Source organism: Adiantum capillus-veneris, chromosome 16 (assembly GCF_014529385.1).
Source record: "Adiantum capillus-veneris isolate H3 chromosome 16, ASM1452938v2, whole genome shotgun sequence".
Taxonomy (NCBI): Eukaryota; Viridiplantae; Streptophyta; class Polypodiopsida; order Polypodiales; family Pteridaceae; genus Adiantum; species Adiantum capillus-veneris.
In genome coordinates, this window is record NC_140946.1 from 79,188,368 (window position 1) to 79,209,178 (window position 20,811).

Here is a 20,811-nt window from a genome sequence, read left to right on the forward strand (position 1 = left end):
GAGCCCAAATATGCGTCATAACACACTCATGCGTTGAGAAGATGGGTCTCACAGTGGCTAGGGTGTCAGGTTTTCGGATCAGATTGGCAAACCATCAAAAAGTAAAATGTTTGGGTGTTGTAAAGAGCTTAGAAGTGGAGGCACATTAGAAAATTTCAGAGGTCATTTGGAGGGCCTTGTAAGAAATTGTATTTCTCTCTAGAAACTTTTTTTAAAATGCACTTGCACCTTGTGAGTACGTACAAAAGGACAACCAGACACTCTGAAAACTAGATTTATATTCCCAATCGTCCTTGAAAACGGTCACTTTTTTATTTAATGAGAGCGTCTTTTTCAGGAGGCAGGTGCGGCGCATTCAATGCAGCTTACGTCATCACTGAAAGTTGAAAAGTCACAAACTGTAAAATAGTGATAGATTTTGAGGATTTTGACACCACCAATGCATCCGGAATGCCAAAATACCTTAAAAAAGAATGTCTACTTGTCTCATTCCGACATCCGGAGAGGCAAAAAATGTCAAAAAACTCCCAAAAATGGGCTTTTTACTAAAGGCGCGCGAGGAGGCATTCTAAAATTTTAGAATGCCCCTCTGCGCGCCGTTAGTACAAAGCCCATTTTTGGGGGTTTTTTGACACTTATCTTTCCAAAAAGCCCCTTTTTAGAGGTTTTTGGACATTTTCCTCTCAAAAAGCTCCCTAAAAAAAAGAAAAAAGGGCCTTTTTACTAGCGGCGCGCGAGGAGGCATTCCAAAATTTTGGAATGCCCCCTCGCGCGCCGTTAGTACAAATCTTTTTTTAGTGATTTTTGGACACTTATCTTTCCAAAAAGCCCCTATTTAGAGGTTTTTGGACATTTTCCTCTCAAAAAGCTCCCTAAAAAAAGGGAAAAAGGGCCTTTTTACTAACGGCGCGCGAGGAGGCATTCCAAAATTTTGGAATGCCCCCTTGCGCGCCGTTAGTACAAAGCTCTGTTTAGTGATTTTTGGACACTTATCTTTCCAAAAAGCCCCTTTTTAGAGGTTTTTGGACATTTTCCTCTCAAAAAGCTCCCTAAAAAGAGGGAAAAAGGGCCTTTTTACTAACGGCGCGCGAGGAGGCATTCCAAAATTTTGAAATGCCCCCTCGCGCGCCGTTAGTAAAATGTTCTTTTAGGGGTGTTTGACATTTTTGGCCTCTTTGGATGTCTAAGCGAGGCAATTGGACATTCATTTCTAGGAGATATGTGTGTTCCGGACACATTGGCAGTATCAAAAGTTTCAAAATCTTCCACCACTTGATAGTTTTGTGACTTTTTGAGTTCTAGTGATGACGTATCCCGTATCAAATGCACCGCATCTACCTTCTGAAAAAGGTGCTCGCATTAAATAAAAGAGAGTGCTCGTCTTCAAGGACCACTAGATTATTAAATGAGGAGAGGGACACCTTTTATATTTTTGTTAATATCAATCTATTTTTCTACGTAACGTAGGCTCTTCTCTCATTGGAGGAGCTTATTTTCCTCTCTCTACCAAAAGGCCCTCAAAAAGACCTCCGAAATCTCCTAATGTATGATGCAAAGGCAGTGGTTGATTTTCATGTGATGCTAGCAGGGTTGGGAGCATATCCTATTATATTGACCATGTCGCCAATCTTGAACAGCTCCCACCGCACAAAGACAACTTTTATTACGCCATGGGGCTGCTATTGCTACATAGTATTGCCATTTGGGTTGTCAAATGGACCTTCCTTCTATCAAGAGAGAGCAAATTGGGTGTTGGAACCATTCATTGGTAGTTGTGTTAAAGCTTTTATGGATGACTTCTGTGTTTATAGCAGTAGGGCTGAACACCATGAGAAGCTACAGATGGTATTGGCTCGATATGATGAATGTGGAGGACAACTAAATCCAAAGAAATGTCATCTAGCACAGCCAAGGGTGAAGTTTTTGGGCCACATGGTGTCAGAAAATGGCATTGAGGTTGATCCAGACAAGGTTAAGTCTATTATTCTTCTTCCATCACCTACGAGTACGAAGCAATTGGCAACCTTTATACACAAAGTGAAGTACATGGCAAGGTTTATTCCATTGTCTTCTCAGATTCTTTATCCATTACAACAAGTGGCAAAGCATGATCCATTGCAATGGGATGACAAGTGTGAAGAAGTGTTTCAAGAGGTGAAAGAGGTGTTAGGGGGTTTGTCAGCCATGCAGACTTCTGATTGGGAGAAAGTTTTTAATGTAAATCCCTCAGTAGGGGATGATGCCATTGGAGCCATGCTATTGCAAAAGGGGAAGGGCAGCCATATATGAGGCCAGTGTATTGTGCAAGCCGAGTGAAGTTGGTAGCGGAGAGAAAGTTCTCGGAAGTAGAGCTAGTGATGGCCAGTGTAATATTTGCTTATCGACGATTTCTTCATTACTTGCTACAACGACCTTTTGTTTTCTTGACGAGTTATGCCTTTTTTCCACAGTTGATTAATGGCACTAACATGTCAAATGTGGTGAAGAAATGGGTAATTGAGCTGCAAGAGTTTGAGTTCTCTTTTCTAGTGGAAGATAGTACAAGGGCTACCCTAGCTGATTTGTTGACCTACAAGGAGAATCCCCTTATTGTTAAGGAAGAGGTGGTGAGAAAGGTAGTTGAAGAAGTGCCATAGATCAGTAATGCACATGTGTTGTTCTTTGATGGTTCATACAGAAAGAGCCATGATGCAGCTTCAGGGGGTATAGCACTTTATGATCTAGAGGGGAAGCTAGTATGCAAGAGAGGGTTCAAATTGGATGCTCATAGTAATAATGAGGCTGAATATGCTACTCTGGAAGACGGATTACACATTTGTTTGAAGCAGGGGGTTCGAAGGTTGAGCATAAAAGGTGATGCCTTGTTAGTGGTGAAGCAAGTGCTGGGTGTGTGGAAGAGCAAGAACACCTCATTGAAGGAAATGTGCTTCAGAATTAAAGGCATGTTAAAAAAGTTCGAAGCATGGAGCATCAAACACATTGAACGTGCTCTAAATGGAGAGTCACATGAAGCAGCTCAAGGCATGATTGGGGAGCTATTTGTGTTGAGGTCCACTTTACCTCTTTATCATGGCCGAGAAAGTTTGGCTCAAGAAGAGGAGTTTTTGCTAACAGGAATCATTCCAAAGGAGATTAATCAGAATTCTAAGAAGTATGGTTTTGTGCGTAGAGCATACAGGTACAAATTGTTTGGTGATGTCTTATAAATGAAAGGGGTTGATCTCGTGTTGAGACGTGTACCTTGGCGAGAGGAGCTTTATAGAGTGTTGGAAATGAATCATGAAGGCGCATGTGGTGGCCATTTTTCTCTAAAGATCACCTTGCATAAGATTTTGCAAGAGGGGTATGTATGGCCTAGTTTGCACAAGGATGTTCACCATTGGTGTAGGTCTTGCAATAGGTGTCAAGCATTTGGGAAGAGAGTGTTGAAGCCAAAGCTACGAAAAACCATTATGGCGTTTGATGTGTTTGAAAAGTGGGGGATTGATGCAATAGGCCTGTTACCTATCACAAGCAGGGGCAAAAGCTATATTTTGACGGCAGTGGACTATCTCTCTAGATGGGCAGAGGCTATAGCAGTAAAATAGATCACTGCAAAGGATGTGGAAAAATTTTTGTATGATGAAATATGTTGCAAGTTTGGGGTGCCATTAGAGCTACTTTCGGATAAGGGGCCAGGATTTAGAGCTAAACTGCTAGACTCCTTATTACCCACAGTGTAATGGCTTAAATGAAAGATTCAATGGTGAGTTGGTACAGATTCTTTCAAAAGTGACAGAGCACTAAGGAAAGAATTGGGATTTGGAATTGCCTAGTGCATTATGGGCTTACCGTACTTCGGTGAAGACAGGTACAGGGTTACTCCATTTCATTTGGTATATGGAAAGGAAGCACTATTGCCTGTGGAAGTAGAGTTGCCTGCAGTAAAGATGCTAGAGAAGCTACTTGGGCCGTCTAGTAATGCATTCAAAGAGAGGCTCTTACAGTTACAGGAGGTTCAGTTGGATACTATGAGCGCATTGGAGCATTATGGGAAGATGCAGGATAAGGCTTTGGCAAAGACAAATGAAAAGGTCAAAAGTAAGGGTATCAAGAAGCATGACTTGGTTTTGCGCTACAACAGTAAGCTGGACAACACCTTCCAAAAGAAGTTTCAGATTAAGTGGGAAGGCCCTTTCAAGGTAGTGGAGTGTTTTCCAAATGGTACATATCAGTTGGATAACCTGGATGGGATTCTACATAAGTAAAGGGTAAATGGATTGCGTCTTAAATTATATCATGCCAAGTTAATGATGGTGGAGCAAGATGAGCTGTCTGTGGAGCAAGCAATGCTGGTGAAGGATGAGGAGACCAGTGATGCGGCGAGTCTCATATCTCTCTTTGCTGCTGCTGATAATGAATTATCTAGCAGGCTAGGGGATGGGCAAATTATGTCAGGATTTTTTTTGAGCAAGGGATTGCGCATATGTACATACACATGCATGGTGCATCAAATAAAGGATTACCCAATTTCTATAGCCAGGTGGTTACGTCGGGCCCACGTGTGTACAGGTAGGACAGGGTGTACATAGTGCAGCGATTGTCACTATTATCAGTACCAGTGTGTTTTTTCTACAATAAGGAGGAGCTGGTAGCGCGTAAAACTTCTCGAGGAAGCTATCCACTGGCCGACGACATGAGGTAAGCAGGTGCGTCAGATAGCATCGAGTGGCGTCAGGAGGTCGAACGGGGTCAATACTTGCACGAGGAGAAGTACGGACACGACGTGGGTGTTTTCTTGTGATACTTATGCAGAAAGGTCATCATGAGGACCACTTTGGGGCCACTTCACGTGGTTGCGAGATGCATTATTGGGAAAAACTGAGTGCCAGGTGTGCGGATGATGCAAAAAGGTGACAACTATGCACTGCGAGGTCAAATTTTGGCCTGTTCGGGGTCCGTTTGAGGTCATCTAAAAGGCCACGGGTGCCCAACTAATAAAGCTAAGTGTGGGAACTAAAAAAAGGGAGAGAAGACCAGAAAAAACTTGGAGAAGAGGGGAGGAACAGCCGCAAATGTGTTTTTGCTATTTTTGGAGCAGTTTTTGCTCATCCGAGGTCGGATTTGAGCACTGTGACATTGCAGGGTGGGGTTTTTGGGCGTTCCGGACGCAATGGAACTATCCATTTTGCCAAATTCCTCACATATTTTCTGCTTTTTTTTTGTGTAATCTTCTGCGGTGCGTGAAGCCTTTGCTTAACTTTGTGGTTGTATCTAGTGTATTTCCTTAATTCTGTGTAAACTATTTGCCCCATTGGTGTTGGGCTGAGCTTCACTGAGTCTAAACAACAGAAATTTGACTCCTTTGAGCTGAATTGAGAGTGTGTGTGTGAGTGTGTATGTGTGAGTGTTGAGTGGGCAAGTGGGAAATCTCTCTCTTCTCACTCCGTCTGTGTGTTTCCTGTCTCGGCCAGGCTGGGTATGTAAGCCGAGTGGTGCCCCATAGTGTGTGTGTGTGTGTATCATTCCAAGAGTTTGTGTCGGGTCATTATAGAGGCCTTCTGTGTGTTTCCATCCCGCTCACACCGCAGGCAGATCATTGGTGTATAGGAGGGGACTTCAACATGTTGGAGGACCCTTTTGACAGGATTGGAGGCAGCCATGCGACTGTGCATGGAGTCGAGTTGGCAGCTTGGGAGAGGTTGTGTATGACTTTGAGAGTCTCGGATACATGGCAACACTCTAGCTTTGTGAGGCCTCTAGACAGTCTTGCCTTCTCTAGATCGGACCGCAGAGTGGGAGGAGTGAATCTATCGCGGATACATTGCTTCTACACTAGTAACCACTTCAGTGACTTGGGGGGATCAGTGGGCATCTTGGCAGGGACATCCTTCTCGGACCATGCACCAGTGATCCTCACAATGGCAGACAGGCAAAGGAGTGGGAGCACGATGCTTCGCATGCGAGAGCGGGTCTTGTTGGACTCAGCACTCAGAGAGAGGGTAGAGTCTCTCTGGAAAAAGGGCATGGACAGCCAGGTTCCACCTGTAGACAGAGTGGCCTCAGGCCTAGCTCAGCTTAGCCACTTTTATCTTCAGGAGTATCTGGCTCACCGGGCTGCAGCAAGAGAGGAAGAGCAACGTCTCAGATGAGGCATTGCTTCATTACAGAGGATGTAGGAGCAGCATCCAGACAATCCATGATTAGAGGAGCAGTTACAGCAGGCTCGATAGGAGCTTGCTAGCATAGAGGAGAGGCGTCATGAGTTTGCCTTCCACCGACATGCATCTCAGTGGACTCAAGTGGGTGACAGAGTGACTGGTGCTTTTATTGAGACAGTGGGATCTCGGCACTCGCATGCCAAGGTCAATTAATTGAGGAGACCCGATGGGTCAGTTGCTTGTGAGCCCGAGGATACGCGTACAGTTGCTACTGACTTTTACCGTGATTTATTGCGGGGGCTGAGCCCTAGTTGAGCCCTAGTCAGAGTGCTAGGATTCATTCAGGGAGCAGGTTTGGGAACAGATGCCTTGTCTTGTGATAGAAGAGATGCACCAGAGGCTAGAGATGCCACTTTAGCTTGAGGAGCTGCACACGGCTCTTAGGGCCCTCCCTCGTGGTAGCTGTCCAAGTGAGGATGGGTTGACTCCTAGCTTTTTCTTAGAGTACTGGGACCTGCTTGGCCCAGATCTTTGTAGTGCCTTTCAGTACATTTTACACACAAGGGTGATGCCTGATAGCATGAGTGAGGGCCTGATCTACCTGATTCCAAAGGAGTGTGGCTCCTTGAATGAGATTCAACAGTGGTGCCCCATTGTCATAATAATCAATATCTAATTCTCCTAAATGATTTTCTCATATTAAACTGATCATTTAATGTGGGGAAGTGCCAAGGGAGAAAAAGCTAGAATATTGGTTAAGTTAGCAGACCGGCCACAGTAGGGATCCAAAGGAGGGAAAATAGGGATCCAAAGGGGGGGCCATCTGCAAAAGAGCCATGTGAAACAACGGGCTAAAAAGACCCTAAGGTTCAGCCCATTAAGACTTCCAAAATGCTAAGGTTCCAAAATTCAAAGGTTGTGTCCAAAGGTCAACCTTAGGGAAAATTGGATGCTTAGTGTGTGCCCAAAAAGTCTTTCTACATCCCTACATGGGAGGGGGCGAGCCCCAAAGCTAGGGGATGAGAGAGAAAGCCACACACACACACACACAGGCTCCCTTTACACAAAGGGAATGAGGGACACATGTCAGCTCCCTAGGCCAGATGCCCACAAGGTATGCCCAATTCCTATTGGAAGACCCTTGAAGTGGACCAATGAGAATTAGGCTAGAGTAAATCTAGTTTAATTAATTTAAAAACATTTAATAAAAGAAACCAATAAGAATTAAGTGTCCTAGAAGACTATTGGGCAGTCTCCCAAGGGGTCCAATGAGCATTCAGGAGCCCCATGGCTTGCCTGATTCTTATTGGCCAGGAGGCAAAGGGGTCCAATGAGAGTTTAGTTTAATTATTTAATTATCTAAAGCTCTCACAAAAGGGGAAAGGGGGACACATGTCAGAAGGCTATCACTTATGCTGCTTAATCCCTATTGGCTTGACCTGGGGAGGTCCAATGAGGCAAAAGCCAGACTAACTTAGCAGCTAGGGCTCGCCCAAGAGAGAGAGGGGGCTGATTTTTGCTTGGCATTGACACACACACTCTCACACTTGACCATGTGTGAAGGGAAAATACTCTATCTCCTCCCAAGCTTTAATGGAGAGCTCATCACCTACTCCAAGCTTGTGAGATAGAAGCCTACATCAACACTCTCTTGGCATGTGGATGCAAATCCAACCAAGAGCCAAGCTTCAATGCATGCTCATCTTCTCTACCAAGCTAATTACTAAGCTAAGCTATGCTAATATGAGTGATTATGTGAGGAGATGTACTTCTTTCTCGTAAGATACTTCTTTTTCCTCTCAATCTACTCTCATACCCTGCTAGCTCTCACCATCTTCGAAGGTGTGTGAGGTCTTGGGTCTGAGAACGGGGATAATTCAAGTTGTGTTTGATTAAGTGTTTTGCTTGGTGTATGAAGCTTCCATCTTCATTGCACTAGCTCGTCTTGAAGGAACACAAAGAATTGTATTGTACAATGTCTCTCTTGATGGGAGAAACCATAATACAAAGCCTTTTGGAGGGGGGACCGGCTCCATGCAAATCCGGTCCTCAATTGTTGTCAATAGCTTAATTGCTCTCTCTTTTGAAAGTATTGTCGATGCTATCTAACTAGGTGTTATGCTTTTTGTTGCTCTCTCCACCCAAGCACTCTTGTAATTCTCATTAGGAATCAACTCTAATGAAATGCTCACTATGTTCATGCTAATTTCCGCTACACATAAGATTTTAGGCCATTAAATGTTACATTGGTATCAGAGCTCAAGGTTTCTCTTTTCTTGCTCAAGAAGGGAGGTCCTCAAGCTAGCTACAAATGGTTGGTATTATTAATTGCCTGTGAGTAAGTAGAATAGGGATTTTTCAGCCTTGCAGTGCGCCTGCCTTTGTGCAGTTAACGGGGCATCACCGTCGAGAGCTATGGTCTTAATAGTGGAGTCCTACGGGGCTTGCCTACGGCTTAACCACTATTGAGCTATTAGAAGCTTGACAGGAGCCGGTGCTGTTTTGGTGTCGAAAGACCCTCTCTTCTATTCCTTGCAATTAATGGTATTCGAGCCGCGGGTACAGTAGCTTGAGTGCTTTTTCTAAAGGGGTAAAGAGGAGTAGCAACTAGGGCTTGAAGTGCCAAAGTACACCTAAAAAGTTTACACCTAAAAGTTGTTAGAATGGCTGACAATATTAAAGAGAGTGAAATTAATGTTGATAACTTTGATTTTGCTCATGAGCAAGCTACTAATGATGCTTCAATGCTTGTTAATTATCTTGTTTCTAGGCTTCAACAAGCCATGGGCAATCCATCTCTCCAAAGTGAAGTGCAACGGCAGCTCCGTGCTCACGGGATTCTCCAAGCTCATCACCATGACGAGAGAACACCTAGGAAGCCTCCTTGTGAGACTACCAAAAGAGGTCTCTCTCCGATTCGGGAAGAAGAAGAGAATCCATATGAAGGGCTCAAGAACTTACTTCTTGATGATGCATCTCCTTCCCAAAGGAGAACTCAAGAGCCTCCACCGAAGGAACGAGAAAGAAGTGAGTCTCCCGCCACCTCGGCGGAGATGGCTCCACGAAGACGGCGGGCTAAACGCTCTCCATCACCACCAAAGCGGAGAAGACCATCACACTCTTCTCCACGCCATAATTCAAAGAGGGATGATAAAAAGCAAGAGAAGAAAAAGGCGAGAAAGAGGACACCCTCTTCTCCATCTTCTTTATCCTCTTCCTCTTATGAAAGCTATGGTGAAGACGACAAAGATCAAGACAAGAAAAAGGCGAGAAAGAGGTCACCCTCTTCTCCACCTTCTTCAAATTCTTCATCTTCTGAAGAAAGTGATGGTGCAACTTTTGAACCATCAAAAACAAGAGGCCATAGGAAATCCTATGCCGCATGGAAGAGGTCGTCCAAGCTGAAGAAATTCAAAGAGGGAGGGAAGAGCATCTCTTTCCTTACCTATGATGGCACCTTCGGTGCTACAGACAAAGTTTTGGCCTTTATCCAGAAATTCGATGCGGCGTTTGGAGATGAGGGCTTCACAGAGTCCTCTAAGCTACGCCATGTAGCTATGCACTTTCAAAAGTCCGCCAGACAATGGTGGTCTAGCCTACGAGCCAACGGTGAAGCTCCACGAACATGGAAGGCTTTAAGAGCTTCCATTATGAAGCAGTTTTTGGCCACCGATGCCAAAGACAAAGTACTCACCGAATGGCGAAGCTTAAAGCTCTCTCCCAATGAATCCATCCACAAATATGTAGACAAGTTTTGGGACCTACAACTCAAAGCCACTGTCTTCAAAAAGTTGGATTTTGGAGAGCAAAAGCAACAATTTTGTGCGGGCTTAACCGAAGAAATGGCGGAGTATGTCAACTCCCAAAGGCCACGTACCATATCGGCGGTAATACACCATACTATGGTGGCCTCGCGAATCAATTTCCAAACGGGGGGTAAAAGAAATAATAAGCCCCCGGAAAACAAAGGTTCCAATGAGCCTAAGGGGAAGGACAATGTCCAAAAGTCTCCTAAGGGCAATTCCAACAAAGCTAAAGAGAAGGGAGTTTACAAAGGAAAGAATAAACTCTCTCCTGAAGAGCTTGAGCGTTATCGTAAAGATAACCGGTGTTTCAAGTGCGGCGAACAAGGGCATGCGTACCGCGCTTGTCCCCAAAAGAACAACCGCCAAGATCCTCCTAGAGCTTCTTTGGTTGAAATCCAAGAGGAGGAGATTCACCAAACTCACCACAAAGGATCTCCTCTATGCCATGCTTGGGGAAAGGTAAGAGAACATGATGCTTTTATTCTCTTTGACCCTGGTTCTACTCACAATTTCATATCTATGGAGTTAGCCACCAAGCTAGGCATACAATCCTACGAGATGGGAGATATCCTACCCGCAGACAGTGCCTTCAAGGGGCAAGAAGCTTCAGTCACTCCCTTAATCGGGAAATTGAGGCTTCATGTCCAAGGCTATGTGGACAAAGAGGATTTCTTTATCTCTCCTCTCAAGCATGAGGATGTAATCCTAGGGGCACCATGGTTTGACCGTCTGGCTGCCCATGTTAAATTTCCTGAAAGGAGAATCTCCTTTAAGTTCAGGGAAAAGGACATGTATATAGATGCTAGGGAGATGGGTAACACCATCCCCATTGTACATACACCAGCTTTCAACAAGTCAATAAAGAGCTCTATTTCCGTGTACATGATTTTTGTTAAAGATTCTCAAAATGAATCTAATGCTTTAGCAAAAGAAAATAAAAGCAACCAAAAGGAATTAGAGTTATCCAATTTTCTCAAGGGGTTTCAAGATGTCTTTATTGACGACATCCCTTCTGAGCTACCTCCTAAACGAGGTAATGACGACCATGCAATTGAACTTCTTCCAGGAAGTTCACCGCCTAACAAACCTCCTTATAGAGTTTCTCAAGCTCAACAAGAGGAGATTATGCGGCAAGTGCATGAGTTAATTGAGAAGGGCATGGTTAGGCCTAGCTCATCTCCATTTTGCTCACCTGTGCTATTAGTGCAAAAGAAAGACGGCACATATCGTATGTGTGTCGACTATAGAGCGCTAAATAGGATCACTATCAAGAATAGGTTTCCCGTTCCACGGGTAGAAGACCTATTTGATAAGCTACAAGGATCGACCTACTTCAGTAGGATTGACCTAAAAAGTGGCTATCATCAAATAAGGATAGTTGATCAAGACATTGTAAAGACCGCATTTCGTACTACATTTGGTCTTTACGAATACATTGTCATGCCTTTTGGCTTGACTAATGCACCAGCCACATTTAACCGCTTGATGGAGAAGCTGTTCAGACCCCATCGAACCTTCACTGGAGTGTTCTTTGATGATATTATCATCTACTCTAATTCATTAGAGGAACATAAGCAACACCTCCAGGTAATATTTCAAGTTTTAAGAGAGAATAAACTTTATGTTAATCGAAAGAAAAGTGAATTTTTCTTGCAAGAGATTCAATATTTAGGTCACATTATCTCTCAAGATGGAATCCAAATGGATCCATCCAAGTTAGAGGTAATAAAAGGATGGCCTAAACCCAGGAATCTTCATGAACTAAGAAGCTTTATAGGTATGTGTGCATACTATAGACGCTTCATAGAAAAGTTCTCACAAATTGCGGGACCATTACATGACCTAACAAAGAAAAATGTTAGGTATACGTGGTCTGCTAAGGAGAACAATGCTTTCGAAAAGCTTAAAGAAAATCTTATCTCTCAACCTGTGCTTACACTACCGGATCTCTCAAAACCATTTGAGGTCCAATGTGATGCTTGTGGTGATTGCCTTGGGGCTGTTTTTGCTCCAAGAAGGGCACGCCATAGGCTATGAGAGTCGAAGGCTCGACCCTGTTGAGCAAGCTTTAGGCATATACGAAAAAGAACTCCTTGCAGTTCTACATGCCTTAGACTCATGGAAGCACTATTTATTGGGGACTCCTTTCATTCTGCGAACGGATCACCAAAGTCTTAAGTACTTCATGACGCCAACCAAGCTCTCCGACAAACAAATGAGGTGGGCAAATTTCCTTTCGCAATTTCATTTTCATATTGCTCACATTGCTGGCAAGCATAATCAAGTAGCCGATGCACTCTCAAGACGACCGAGAGTGAATGCGGTTTCCATAGCAACTCACAATGATCTATCTTTAATGATAGATGAGTATGCTATTGATCCCGATTTTAGAGATGTGATTTCAGCCCTTGCCTTAGGGAAGAAAGAAGAACCATTTACTTTACAAGATGGTTATCTTCTCTATGGCAATAGACTATGCGTTACTAACTCACTACGTGAGAAAGTAATGTATGAATCTCATGCTCCCCCATATGCGGGGCATAGAGGGATTCAGTCTACCCTAAAGGGAATTGAAACATATTTTTATTGGCCTACCATGAAAGTGAACATACATGAGTATGTTTCCAAATGTGTGGTATGTCAAAAGACAAAATTTGATAGAGGGAAGCAACTTGGATTGCTTCAACCCTTGACAATCCCTAATTCACCATGGGAGAGCATATCCATGGATTTTATCTTTGGATTGCCTAAGTCTATCCATGGGAATACGGGAATATGGACGATAGTAGACAGGTTCAGTAAACAAGCTCATTTTATACCTGTCAAAAAGACTATCAAAGCCCATCAAATGGCAACCCTCTTCATTTCACAAATTTTCAAGTACCATGGCTTGCCAATATCCATAGTGTCGGATAGAGATCCTAGAATGACCAGTAATTTCTGGAAGGGTCTCTTTGAGAATTTAGGAACAAGGCTAAACTTCTCTTCGGCCTATCATCCACAAACTGATGGCCAAAGTGAAATAGCTAACCTAACTATTCTCGATCTACTAAAAGCCTATGTAACGGAAGTAGATCAAAGATCCCAATGGGAGAAGTACTTACCCTTAGTAGAGTATGCTTACAATAACACTGTACATACTTCTACAGGAAAAGCACCTTTCGAGGTAATTGAGGGAAGATCAAAAAGTCCCTTGCTACTTAAGGTACATGGGAAGATCTTCGCTGCAGATGAGTATACCCGAGACCTACAAGAATCTTTCCAAAAGATTAAGGATGCTATCTCTATCTCACAGCAAAGGCAAAAGGCTGCTGCTGACAAGCACAGAAGAGCCCAAGCCTTTAAAGAAAACGATTGGGTCTTGTTAAAGTTTCCCAAGGCTCGATTAAGGCACACTACGGGCAAAAATCCTACGGGCCACCAAAAGTACTATGCTAAACTAGCAAAAAGGTACTATGGTCCCTTCCAGATTCTTAGGCCAATCAATGAGATGGCCTATCAACTTAAGTTGCCCAATCATTGGCTCATACACAATGCTTTTCATGTGAGCCTCTTAAAGCCTTACAAAGGAGAGCCACCTCAAGAACCAACTATTGAAGACCCACCGGAGATCGAGGACCACGAGGAGGTGCTGCAACCCGAGTCCATTCTCCGACATGAAGACAAGGTATTAAGAGGTGGTAAGACTATCTGACGATATCTTATTAAGTTTAAGAATTATCCTTTTGAAGATGCTAAATGGATGCAAGGCATACAATTAAAGGATAACCTAAACCTTGTCAATGCTTACAATGCTTCCCAAGAGTAAGCAAATGTACAAAATGTTAAAAATGAACAAAAATTTTTGTCTTATAAGACTCTCTTTTTCTTTATTTGTGCACAAAAATGAAGTAGTATGCATGCTTAGATCAAGTTTGCGGAGACGACGTCTCCCGAACACCAAGTAGAGCTTGTCACTCTACTATGGAAGACTGATAGGACTAATGTGCAGACATGCTTGCGGCAGCCTCAGGCTCTCAAGCGCCAAATGGACTAGTCATCCATTATGGAATGATGTCGTAGGGTAACATAGGGATCCTCTACCCGCTAAGAAAAGGACTCATGCATATGCTTTATCTTCTCTACACCATAGTCGAGGACGACTATGATTTCAAGAGAGAGGTAATGTCATAATAATCAATATCTAATTCTCCTAAATGATTTTCTCATATTAAACTGATCATTTAATGTGGGGAAGTGCCAAGGGAGAAAAAGCTAGAATATTGGTTAAGTTATGGGCGAGAGAGAGGGGGCTGATTTTTGCTTGGCATTGACACACACACTCTCACACTTGACCATGTGTGAAGGGAAAATACTCTATCTCCTCCCAAGCTTTAATGGAGAGCTCATCACCTACTCCAAGCTTGTGAGATAGAAGCCTACATCAACACTCTCTTGGCATGTGGATGCAAATCCAACCAAGAGCCAAGCTTCAATGCATGCTCATCTTCTCTACCAAGCTAATTACTAAGCTAAGCTATGCTAATATGAGTGATTATGTGAGGAGATGTACTTCTTTCTCGTAAGATACTTCTTTTTCCTCTCAATCTACTCTCATACCCTGCTAGCTCTCACCATCTTCGAAGGTGTGTGAGGTCTTGGGTCTGAGAACGGGGATAATTCAAGTTGTGTTTGATTAAGTGTTTTGCTTGGTGTATGAAGCTTCCATCTTCATTGCACTAGCTCGTCTTGAAGGAACACAAAGAATTGTATTGTACAATGTCTCTCTTGATGGGAGAAACCATAATACAAAGCCTTTTGGAGGGGGGACCGGCTCCATGCAAATCCGGTCCTCAACTGTTGTCAATAGCTTAATTGCTCTCTCTTTTGAAAGTATTGTCGATGCTATCTAACTAGGTGTTATGCTTTTTGTTTCTCTCTCCACCCAAGCACTCTTGTAATTCTCATTAGGAATCAACTCTAATGAAATGCTCACTATGTTCATGCTAATTTCCGCTACACATAAGATTTTAGGCCATTAAATGTTACACCCATCACCATCCTCAACTTAGCCTACAAAATTCTTTCCAAGGCTCTGAGTTTAAGGATTAAGCCACTTTTGGAGAGCCTTATACATGGGACTCATATAGGTTTTGTCAAGGAACGTAGTATCCTTGACAACATCTTCACTTTCTGGGAGGCTTCTGCCCTGGCACGGCTCCGCTGCGTTCCTTGACAATATCTTCACTTTCTGGGAGGCTTCTGCCCTGGCACGGCTCCGTGGGGAGGACCTTGTGATTCTTCTTCTCGATTTTGAGAAGGCATATGACAAAGTTGACTAGGACTTTCTAGAGGGCACTCTACGCAGGATGGGCTTCTTAGATGCTTGGATCAGAGGGGTGTCAGCTTTGTACAGACAGGCTCACAGTCAGGTGCTTTTGGTAGGAGGTAGAGGTGAGTGCTTCATGCTCACACGCTTGGTCATACAGGGTTGTCCTCTTGCCCCCTTTCTCTTTCTGTTCTATGCGGAGGCAATGAGTAGATTTTTGGTGTCACAGCAGGGTGGGCTACGGGGCTTAGCACTCCCTATTCGGGGAGATGAGCTACTGGACACTGAGTTTGCCGATGACTCAGCCTTGTACCTAGAGGGCCATGAGGCCAATCTGCATAGATGTGAGCAGGCTTTGGAGACCTTCTATTGTGAATCGAGTGCACTGATCAACTGGAGAAAGAGAATGGCTTTCTCAGTTGGCAGTGCTCCTGTGCCAGATTGGATGCCAGGAGAGGGTTTCAGGTGGATTCCCCCAGGGACTGCAGTTCGGTACTTGGGTTGTCAGGTTGGTTTGGACTTGTCTCCCAAGCAGCAGATTGCTCCTCTTCTCTTATATATTAGGAGAAAGCTATTACATTGGAGCTCAGCACAACTTTGGCTGACTGGTAGAGTAGTAGTTTCCAACCTGGTGTTGTTGGCGACTATGTGGTACATCACTTCCTGCTGGATCTTCTCAAGTTCTTGTATCAGCAGGTAGAGAGGCTGATTAGGAACTTCCTTTGGTCAGGACATGACACTCAAATTTCTCGAGCCAAGGTGGCTTGGTCGGTCATCACACTTCCTTGTTCTCAGGGAGGGCTTGGGATCATTGATCCAACACACCAGAGTAGAGCCCTTCTTGGGAATTTTGTAGTGAGAGGACTTCTTCCAGGAGAGGAGCCCTAGAAGGAGTTCTTACTGCAGAGGCTTTGTGCCAGGGTGCCTCAGCCAGGAGGCCCTTGGCAACCTTTGACCAGATGGATCTTTACAGAGTTGCACCGAGTTGGTTTGAGCAGGAAACTGGAGGACCGCTTTGCTGTGAGTTTGCTTCAATCTTGGGAGCTCTTACGACGTGGCCTGCAGAGACAACTGACGTGCACGGAAGAGCGCCTACGGCAGCTCCTCATCTAGAACCCCATGGTTAGCACTCAGAGAGGCCACTTGGTTGGTGGTCACCTTCATGTTTCTTGGGGTCCTATGGCAGCAGGTCGAGCGCTCTCTCTAGGTGACTGGCTAGAGTTCACAGGTTTGTTAGAGGAGGTGCAGGGTTTCCAACTCTACAGGGCATGAGAGGGGTGCAGAGCATGTCTCAAGACATCTCAGAGTCAGTTCCAGCTGAGTGGCTTTTTCCTCTCGAGCCAGTAGCACCCCGGTGGATGGGAGCCTTCACACGAGTGGAGGTTCTCATTTCAGTCAGGGCCTGCTCAGAGACTATCTCAGCCCTGTTCTTCGAGCTTCAGGGTGGGGGACGATTACGACGAGTTGCAGTAGAGGCCCCGCAGGTAGCAGAGTGCTATTTTCAAAGGATCCGAGTAATGGGCATCCGTGGGAGGACCTGTGTCATAGACCCTGACCCAGCAGCTCTAGAGACTGGACACTGGAAGCTATGGGCTTGGGAGTGTTGTCCGTTGGCATGAGTACAGTGGGACCCTGGTGAGTGGCTATGGAGGGACCCCTTCTCTTTTGCAGACCACCTAGGAGTCCCAATATTTCTGTACACTGTTCGACTGGGAAGTCATATACTAGCAGCACAGAGAGAGGCCCATCCTGCTTGCAGCACGTCATTGGTAGGAGGAGGGCCTCACATTTGAGTTCTTGGCAGACTTTTAGGAGAGGTTATGGGACTCTAGACAGCCGAGACGAGTCACCTTGTTTCAGTGGATAGTCGCACACAGAGCTACAGAAGTAAGGAGTTGGCTAGTGTATAGTGGTCTCTCAGCCACATGTGCAGCTTGTGACCATTTGGTGGAGAGTCAGCATCACTATCTTTAGGACTGTCCCTCGGCCCAACAGGTGTGGCTACGAGTTCTTCGGCTGATGCCTGCTCTCTCCACGGCTTGACAATACACTTAGGGGGCAGTGGCTTGGTCCACCCTCATGGGCCTGGCACATCAGTTTGAGCTATCTTCCACCAGCGGGATGATAGTGATGCAGGGGGGGGCGACCTACACTCCAGCCAGCTATAGAGCTTACTCCACAGGAGTGGTGCAGTGAGAGAGAGGAGTGCTGGGAGCTCATCAGTGGCCTGACACTTTGGTTCATCTGGCGGGCCCGCTGTTTCTGCATCTTTGAGGCTCGCCCTGTGCCACCAGCAGAGACTATTCGTGACTTTTGGCTAGAGCTGATCCATACTCTCAGACGATAGCTCGAGGGACTACAGGGCAGCTCCGACCGCATGTGGGAGTGCCGCGAGGCTTTCCTGTGACTCTGGTCCCCCCGGGCCTTTCTACACCATAGTCCAGGGTGTGATCAGATGGCACTACCGTCCACTTGTGTGGCTCTTCCCTCCTCCCATCTCTTGATTTAGCCTCGTTGTATATATATTGTTTTTTCATTGGGAGAGTCTCCCCATCATGTTTGTTGTACCCCTCTCTTGCAGAGGTGGTTGTAGCCCTATGGGCAATTTTCATTAACTAATAGAAGGATCTTTCAATCGGACAAAAATAAGCGTGATAATATTTGAAATGAAAAAAAGCTCTCCTGTCCTCCTTTCTCTTCCTTGCCTAGATGATTTTGGACTCTCTTGAAAAAACGCGATAAAAGACTGAGGTAAACAATTAGAGATTCTCATAGTGTATATTACCCTTGTTTTTGTGATATCGACATAACTGTGACTAAATATTCACACATGGTACTTTGGAAAGTGTCCTTGCAAAATATAGTACATATTCATGATATGTTCAATTCTCTTAAGACCATCACTAGATTGGATATTGTGAAGCATATCAACCACATCAAGACCAAAAATGACTAAAAAAGGGGTTTTTTGTTAATCTAAGGATGATGTAGTAGTCCAATAGTTAATTGAAACATATACAAAAGTATGGCACTCTTGTCTTCTCTACCTTGGATCTTTATGGTCCTATTTTAGTGGAGAACGCCTAAATGTCCCATTCTTTTGCTAAAACCACTAGATCTGGGTGTTTTTGATGGCTAACATTAAAGTTTGGGTTCAATGTACTGGCATTTTGTTCCATTTTATATTTCACAAAATCAAGCTAAAAGATACACAAACTCCCTTTTCAGGATCTGAAAACAAGGCCATAAATGATAAATCAACTAGTTTTTTCAAACGTCTACTTTTTTCACCTTCCCTCCATTTTGTGAGGTTTTTTCCTCTTTTCATTGCATTTTCAAGTCACGTACTCTTCCTTTCCAGCCTCTGAGCTTCCATGGCATCCACTACATGTCGTCTTTCTCATAGTATAACTTCTTGTGATTTTCATAACATCTGAGAAATAGTCTTTGAAAACCTATGTCTTTTTTTGTGACTGACTGGGTAGAAATGATCCCTTCATGAAAAGGTGCCCATTGAGTGAAAAGAACCAAGCCTTATGAAGTGAAAAACCATTAGATAGATCATATTCCTACCTTCAAAGTGACCATTCCATTTTCTATGAGGTCCCCACCCCGTCATCTCAAACGACGGTTCTGATGGTAAACCTGGTGGCCACTAGATCTATGGCGGAAGCAAACAAAGTGGTTTAAGGGATCAACTAGCGGATGAGCTCTCATCACCAAGTAAATTGAGTCAAGCCTACTAGAAACGAGATCTAGTTCCACCCCGTAGGGGAAAGCGTGTCTAACTAATTATCGGTCCTAAGACTCACCTTGCACAAGGAGAGAAGTCTCGAGGGCCTTTTTCCCCATTGCTTTCAGAGGCACGTACACTTGGGACTTCAGTGCTCTTGATGCAATGAGCAATTCTAACGTCATTGACCGTACTATGGGGGAAAAGAGTTCCCGACCAATCGGGACCACCCTTCTCATAGGCATTGGCAACCCGAGGCAAGCCCCGACTTTCAACCCCATACTACACACTTTGTCTCTTGTGTCCTAATTACTAACACATTTTCTGTTCAACACATATATTCATTGATTAATTCCGATTCACACGTTGTGTTAAGACAGCCCTTCAAACAGTTTTTCAGAGTGGAACCAAAACAATCTTTCTAGTAAAAATTCACTCAATTACTGATTTCATTTAAACTTCCAATGTCCTGGAGGCACGAATCCCCCAGCGAGTGTTAACTCCACCTGTTGTGACCTAGTTGCCCATACAACTAGATTTGTCCACCGCATAAAAAGAACGACATGGACATCCCACCGCAAAGAACGCAAGTCATGGGTATCCACCGCAAAGAACGCAAGACGTGGATCAAAGCCCTAAGCTAGGTAATCCTAGCTTCTGCGAGAACCTTGCGAGCTGCCCCCTGTGATCAAGGAGGGGATCATGACTAAATCAACATTGGAATTAAAAATGAACAGGCCGAGTTAATTTTCCCTAGCAAATAGTCTTTCCTACTTCAGACAGTTTATTCCAAAAACATTCTTTCCTACTTGAATTTAAATACACTAATATAAAATTCCGTGGGCTCCGTTGGATTACCAACATGTTTGGGATAATATTTTCCTATCTTACTAAAATGGAATGTTATTAAACTGTACTTGAATTAAAAATTTAGGTCTACCTCGATAATTTCCTCTTCATTGCTTCGTGAGATGACCAGTACCTCTTTGACCATGGGAGCCTTTCCCTTTCCGTTGGTGTTGCTTGTTCCGGCCTCATGGTCGTGAGATCAACCAAAACAGGTCCTCTTTGGGGCCATTATACTCACTACTAAAGATGATGAATTTGGAAAAGAACTAGTGTCCAATATTACCATAACATCCACAAACGGTCAGGCTACAACATGGTTAGCCTTATCAAGAAATTACTCTTATACAGAAGGAGTAGATTAAGTTCAAGTATGCTATTATTCATCTATCTATTTTTGGGTAAATTTGGGGTAATATTAGGTGATCGAAGTCATAATTACATCAATTTAGGATAGCATCCTCTCCTCAACTTATGGAAATTGACTCTGAATTAAGGTTCTTAGCTTAGGCAATTGGAGAATTCAGTTCTTATAGTTACTTGCTTAATTAGAGTGGTTGAATGATGATTTTAGTGTACTAATTCCTTCTAAAAAATGAACAGAAAGATGTAGTTATGTCTTATGCATATGCGGAAGAAATTCCGTTCTCTAGTGACAATTAATTTTGAGAGGGGTAATTAACTCTTCTAATTACACATTAATCTCTTGCAATATGAGTTTAATCCTTTAAATAAACTCTTTCCTAATGAAATGACAGATTGGGGTTGTTTAATTAGTTACATTGCTAGAAATTGGGTCAATTTCTACCACTCAATCATTGAATTGACTAGCTGATAATTCCTTCTTACTAACCATGGATTAATTTATGATTAGGAGGTTGACTTAATGCATAATTAGCTAACGGGATTAAGAAAGTGAGATAGACTAATCACATAGGTGATTTAGAGAGTTGCTACTAGGTAGAGTAGTTAGATTAT